The sequence below is a fragment of the Oncorhynchus nerka genome, linkage group LG28 (assembly GCF_034236695.1).
Source record: "Oncorhynchus nerka isolate Pitt River linkage group LG28, Oner_Uvic_2.0, whole genome shotgun sequence".
In the NCBI taxonomy this organism is placed as follows: Eukaryota; Metazoa; Chordata; class Actinopteri; order Salmoniformes; family Salmonidae; genus Oncorhynchus; species Oncorhynchus nerka.
Window position 1 is genome coordinate 51749416 of NC_088423.1, and position 7287 is coordinate 51756702.

The following is a 7287-nucleotide window of genomic DNA, read 5'->3' on the forward strand; positions in this document are numbered from 1 at the left end:
TATCAGGTAAAATAACAACTCAATGTTTATATCCCAGGCCAAATTAGCTAGCAACGGCAAGCTAGCTAAATAGGACAAATTAACGTTAGCTAGCAATAGCAAGCTAACTAGCTAAATTGCCATACATGTTTAATGATTTTCGACCTGTCCCCAAATTAATGTCATTGGTTCAGAGTTTGCTTTGATAGTCTAACCTGCGCGATCAAGTTTGGGGGCAAAATACATTTATGCACGATAGCGCACGCGCAGCCGGTTTGGGTTCCGTGTGAGAGAGAGCCTGTCAGCAAAGCTGAAATCCGCAAAGTACCTTGCCGTACTAATAGACGGAGACACTGATACATCCAACACCAAATGCAAGATTTTCTACGTGTGCTTGTTGGAGGATGGGAAGCCAGTCAATCTCCTGGTCGGACATCAGACACTTGAGCACTCTCATGCCATTGGTAAATTGTTTCTCATTATAGGCTTTATTCTTGTGTCAAGTTTAATCATTATTTGTAATGGAGATAGAATTTAGTTTGTCAGAAATACTTTTGTATAATCCTTTTTTTATGTTGTCATTTAAGGTGTTTTGGATGCCACCAAGGCTGCAGTTTGTCCAGAGGAGGATGGAGGGTCATGGATGAAGAAGTGCATCTCCTTCGGGGCAGATGGTGCCTCCGTGAACATGGACCACCGTGGGGAATGTTAAACAATACTGTGTGTCTGTGATGTCTGTGTGCATGCGCTAAGTACTGGAATGGTAAATACCACAGAATTGTTTTCTGTTGGCACAAGAGATGGGGGAAGGAGACAGTGAATTGTTTGGAAGATTCTGTTCTGACTTTCACAGGCTAGAGCTGGCAATACTGACCATTCAGAAGAAAGTTGTCTGTCGTGTACAACCTTCTGAATCTGATATGGAAGATGTATCACTTCAGCGGAAGATCCAAATGAGAGCTCTATGTTCTCGGGCAAGAGCTCGGTGTGGATATTTGCACACCGTCTAACGTCAAGGGAACTCACTGGATCCTCCATGTCCACAGAGCCCTCAGTGTTCCTGCAGCATGGACAAGACAAGGACCTTGCCGACGAAGGCCAGTACTCCGTTGTTCTGCAGGACCTGGCAGTAGTATCAACAACAGCGGAAGTTCAAGGGCGGGCAAAGAAGTTCAGTTTTATACAGGAAATGTAATACCACACTAGTTTAAAAAAAATATGTTCAAGACTCAAATTAACTTTCAGAATCAAGTAATTGATAGGTGACAGTTTATTTACTCACTATTTAACAGATAAAGCGGGAAATGGAGAATGCACTCGTGTATTCTGCCATTTTCTCTCAGACATGTTTGATGAGCTATCCTCACTTAGCCTCACCCTGCAAAGGAATGACCTGATCCTCCCCCAAGCCACATCATGAGAGGTGGGTGCACTGTTTAAAATGATTTGGTCTAGGGTCACTACCAGACTGGAAGCACTAAAGCTTAGGGCAAAGGCAGGAGGCATGCTGGAGAAGATCCAGACCATGCTTGCTCAGCAGCAGGGTGATGAGGAGATTCCAGGTGTGTTAGGATGAGAGCTTGTTAGGATGTAAGAGAAATTGATGATTAAGACAGATTCTCAGTGTGAGAATCAATGTACTTTGCCCAATAGAATGATTTGAGGATAAGGAGGTAAATGCAGTGGAGTAGTCTTTAAAACATGTTTTATGGGAGACAGACAAATGGCCAGACATTTCATTGTGTTGGTGTGTGTGTGTTATTTCTGTTAGAGGGAATAACACTGAAGGGGAATCTGAAAGGCTTCATGGACCTCACCAATCCCCAGCTGAAGCAGCACATGGAGCTGGCTATAACATCGGCGTGGATGATCTCAAAGCCAGGATTGGTGGTTTGCTGAAGGATGAGCGTGTCCAGACCCCAGTGGAATCTTTCACAGTGCTAAACCCTGAGACATGGCCAGAAGACCAGGCCAGCCTTCTCACCTTTGGCGATGATGGTGTGGCAGACCTGATGAGGCATTTCAAGGAGCCCTAGAGAGGTAAGAATTTATTTCACACTGCATTGCCATGAGACAATTATGTTTGCAAACTCACTTGCTCTGTTCAATCCTGCAGATCGGAGTGCAACATGGCTGCAATCCAGGATGAGTGGCAGGGGCTGAAAATCCTGGTCAGCCACAATTTCAAGTACAAGTCCTATGGGAAATCATGTTGACAAAGGACCCCTACAGGCACAATTACAAGGTAGGCTAACAGTCCTGAGTGGTTATGAATGGTATCCAATATCTCTCTCATCATCACTCAATACCTAGGTTTAACTCCACTGTATTCACATCCTACCATACCTTTGTCTGTACATTATACCTTGAAGCTATTTTATCGCCGCCAGAAACCTCCCTTTACTCTCTGTTCCAGACGTTCTAGACGACCAATTCTCATAGCTTTTAGCCGTACCCTTATCCTAGTCCTCTGTTCCTCTGGTGATGTAGAGGTGAATCCAGGCCCTGCAGTGCCTAGCTCCACTCCTACTCCCCAGGCGCTCTCTTTTGATGACTTCTGTAACCGTAATAGCCTTGGTTTCATGCATGTTAACATTAGAAGCTTCCTCCCTAAGTTTGTTTTATTCACTGCTTTAGCACACTCTGCCAACCCGGATGTTCTAGCCGTGTCTGAATCCTGGCTTAGAAAGACCACCAAAAATTCTGACATTTTCATCCCTAACTACAACACTTTCAGACAAGATAGAACGGCCAGGGGGGGTGTTGCATTCTACTGCAAAGATAGCCTGCAGAGTTCTGTCCTACTATCCAGGTCTGTACCCAAACAATTTGAACTTCTACTTTTAAAAATCCACCTCTAAAAACAAGTCTCTCACCGTTGCCGCCTGCTATAGACCACCCTCTGCCCCCAGTTGTGCTCTGGACACCATATGTGAACGGATTGCCCCCCATCCATCTTCAGAGCTCGTGCTGCTAGGCGACCTAAACTGGAACATGCTTAACACCCCAGCCATCCTACAATCTAAGCTTGATGCCCTCAATCTCACACAAATTATCAATGAACCTACCAGGTACCACCCCAAAGCCGTAAACACAGGCACCCTCATAGATATCATCCTAACCATCTTGCCCTCTAAATACATCTCTGCTGTTTTCAACCAAGATCTCAGCGATCACTGCCTCATTGCCTGCATCCGTAATGGGTCAGCGGTCAAATGACCTCCACTTATCACTGTCAAACGCTCCCTGAAACACTTCAGGGAGCAGGCCTTTCTAATCGACCTGGCCGGGGGTATCCTGGAAGGATATCGATCTCATCCCGTCAGTAGAGGATGCCTGGTTATTTATTTTTTTAAATGCCTTCACCATCTTAAATAAGCATGCCCCATTCAAGAAATTTAGAACCAGGAACAGATATAGCCCTTGGTTCTCCCAAGAGCTGACTGCCCTTAACCAACACAAAAACATCCTATGGCGTTCTGCATTAGCATCCCCCGTGATATGCAACTTTTCAGGGAAGCTAGAAACCAATATACACAGGCAGTTAGAGCAGAAATTTGCTTCCTGCAACACAAACTCAAAAAAGTTCTGGGACACTAAAGTCCATGGAGAATAAGAACACCTCCTCCCAGCTGCCCAATTCACTGAAGATAGGAAACACTGTCACCACCGATAAATCCACAATAATTGAGAATTTCAATAATCATTTTTCTACAGCTGTAGAAAAATCGGAGGGTCTGTTGTCCGGGCCTGGCAGTCTCTATGGGGGTGCCACAGGGTTCAATTCTTGGACCGATTCTCTTCTCTGTATACATCAATGATGTCACTCTTGCTGCTGGTGAGTCTCTGATCCACCTCTACGCAGACAACACCATTCTGTAAACTTCTGGCCCTTCTTTGGACACTTAACAACCCTCCAGGCGAGTTTCAATACCATACAACTCTCCTTCCGTGGCCTCCAATTGCTCTTGAATACAAGTAAAACTAAATGCATGCTCTTCAACCGATCGCTGCCTGCACCTGCCCGCCTGTCCAACATCACTAGTCTGGACAGATCTGACTTAGAATATGCGGACAACTTCAAATACCTAGGTGTCTGGTTAGACTGTAAACTCTCCTTCCAGGCTCACATCAAAAATCTCCAATCCAAAGGTAAATCTAGAATTGGCTTCCTATTTCGCAACAAAGCATCCTTCACTCATGCTGCCAAACATACCCTTGTAAAACTAAACATCCTCCCAATCCTCGACTTCGGCGATGTCATTTACAAAATAGCCTCCAATACCCTACTCAATAAATTGGATGCAGGCTATCACAGTGCCATCTGTTTTGTCATCAAAGCCCCATATACTACCCACCACTGAGACCTGTATGCTCTCGTTGGTTGGCCCTCGCTTCATACTTTTCGCCAAACCCACTGGCTCCAGGTCATCTACAAGACCCTGCTAAGACCCTGCTAAGTCCCCCCTTATCTCAGCTCGCTGGTCACCATAGCAGCACCCACCTGTAGCACTCGCTCCAGTAGGTATATTTCTCTGGTCACCCCCAAAACCAGTTCTTCCTTTGGCTGCCTCTCCTTCCAGTTCTCTGCTGCCAATGACTGGAACGAACTACAAAAATCTCTGAAACTGGAAACACTTATCTCCCTCACTAGCTTTAAGCTCACAGATGACTGTGCATAGCCTATCTATAATTTAGCCCAAACAACCCCTACAGTATTTATTTATTTTGCTCCTTTGCTCTAGAGGTCGACCGATTTAAATCGGAATGGCCGATTTAATTAGGGCCGATTTCAGGTTTTCATAACAATCGGAAATCGGTCATTTTGGGCGCTGATTATTATTATTATAAAAAATATATTTAATTTATTTATACCTTTATTTAACTGGCAAGTCAGTTAACCTGTTAGTCCTATAGGGGCAGTATTTCATTTTTGGATAAAAAGACGTGCCCGTTTTAAGCGCAATATTTTGTCACGAAAAGATGCTTGAATATGCTTGGAATTGATAGCTTTGGAAAGAAGACAGTCTTACGTTTCCAGAAATGCAAAGATTTTCACTGTGAGTCCCTTAGAACAAATGTTTCGGGCAAAACCAAGATGTATGACCAACCAGGAAATGCACAGGATTTCTGAGGCTACGTTTTCCATGATCGCCTTATATGGCTGTGAATGCGACAGGAATAAACGGACTCTTTCTCTTGTTTCCCCAAGGTCTCTGCAGCATTGTGACGTATTTGTAGGCATATCATTGGAAGATTGACCATAAGAGACTACATTTACCAGGTGTCCCGCTAGGTGTCTGCGTGCCAATTGGTGCGCAAAAGTCAGGTCCCGGTATTTTTCCATTCAAATCTCAGAACAAACCAGGCTACAAGGACGGTGCTTTCAATGGAGAGAAATATGACAAACCACCTTCAGGATTGATTCAAACAACGTTTTCCATGTTTCAGTCGATATTATGGAGTTAATTCGGAAAAAAGTTTGACATGTAGGTGACTGAATTTTCGGTTAGTTTCGGTAGCCATATGCATAGTAACAAAAGGGAACGATGTGTCCTACACAAGAATCTTTCAGGAAAAACTGGACATCTGCTATGTAACTGAGAGTCTCCTCATTGAAACATCTGAAGTTCTTCAAAGGTAAATTATTTTATTTGATTCCTTGGCTGGTTTTTGTGAATATGTTGCGTGCTAAATGCTAACGCTAAGCTAGCTATCACCACTCTTACACAAATTAGTGATTTTCTCTGGTTCTAAAGCATATTTTGAAAATCTGAGACGACAGGATTGTTAAGAAAAGGCTAAGCTTGAGAACAGGCATTTATTTCGTTTCATTTGCGATTTTTAAAAATCGCTAACGTTGCATTATGCTAATGAGCTTGAGGCTGTAGTAACGATACCGCATGCGGGATGGGGCGGACTAAGAGGTTAAGGACACATTCTTATTTTCAATGACTGCCTAGGAACCGTGGGTTAACGGCCTTGTTCAGGGGCAGAACGATAGATTTTCACCTTGTCAGCTCGGGGGATCCAATCTTGCAACCTTACAGTTAACTAGTCCAACGCAATAACAATCTGCCTCTCTCGTTGCATTCCACAAGGAGACTGTTACGCGAATGCAGTAATCAAAGGTAAGTTGCTAGCTAGCATTAAATTTCTTAAAAAACAATCACTCACTAGTTAACTACACATGGTTGATGATATTACTAGATATTATCTAGCGTGTTGCATATAATCTGACTGAGCATAGGAGTATCTGACTGAGCGGTGGTAGGCAGAAGCAGGCGCATAAACATAAATTCAAACAGCACTTTCATGCATTTTGCCAGCAGCTCTTCGTTGTGCATCAAGCATTGCGCTGTTTATGACTTCAAGCCTATCAACTCCCGAGATGAGGCTGGTGTAACCGAAGTGAAATGGGTGGCTAGCTAGTTAGCGCGCGCTAATTGTCGTTTTGTTGCTGGTTCGAGCGAGGAGAGTGACAGAAGCTATACTGTTACACTGGCAATACTAAAGTGCCTATAAGAACATCCAATAGTCAAAGGTTAATGAAATACAAATGGTAGAGAGAGAGAGAGAGTCAAAGGTTAATGATATAATTCCTATGATAACTACAACCTGAAACTTCTTCCCTGGGAATATTGAAGACTCATGTTAAAAGGAACCACCAGCTTTCATATGTTCGTTCTCATGTTCTGACAAAGGAACTTAAACGTTAGCTTTCTTACATGGCACATATTGCACTTTTACTTCTCCAACACTTTGTTTTTGCATTATTTAAACCAAATTGAACATGTTTCATTATTTATTTGAGGCTAACTTGATTTTATTGATGTATTATATTAAGTTAAAACAAGTGTTCATTCAGTAGTTGTAATTGTCATTATTACAAATAAATACATTTTTAAAAAATTGGCCAATTAATCAGTATCAGCTTTTTTTGGTCCTCCAATAAAATCTGCATGTTGGAGACATATCTCCCTCACTAAATTTAAGCATCAGCTGTCAGAGAAGCTTACCGATCGCTGCAGCTGTACACAGCCCATCTAACCAACTACCTACCAATATGTTTTTCTGCTCTTTTGCACACCAGTATTTCTACTTCCACATCCTCATCTGCACATATCACTCCAGTGTAAATGGCTAAATTGTAATTACTTTGCCACTATTGGCCTATTTATTGCCTTACCTCCTTACTTCATTTGCACACACTGTATACAGAATTTTCTATTGTGTTATTAACTGTTTGTTTATCCCATGTGTAACTGTTGTTGTTTGGGTCACACTGCTTTGCTTTATCTTGGCCAG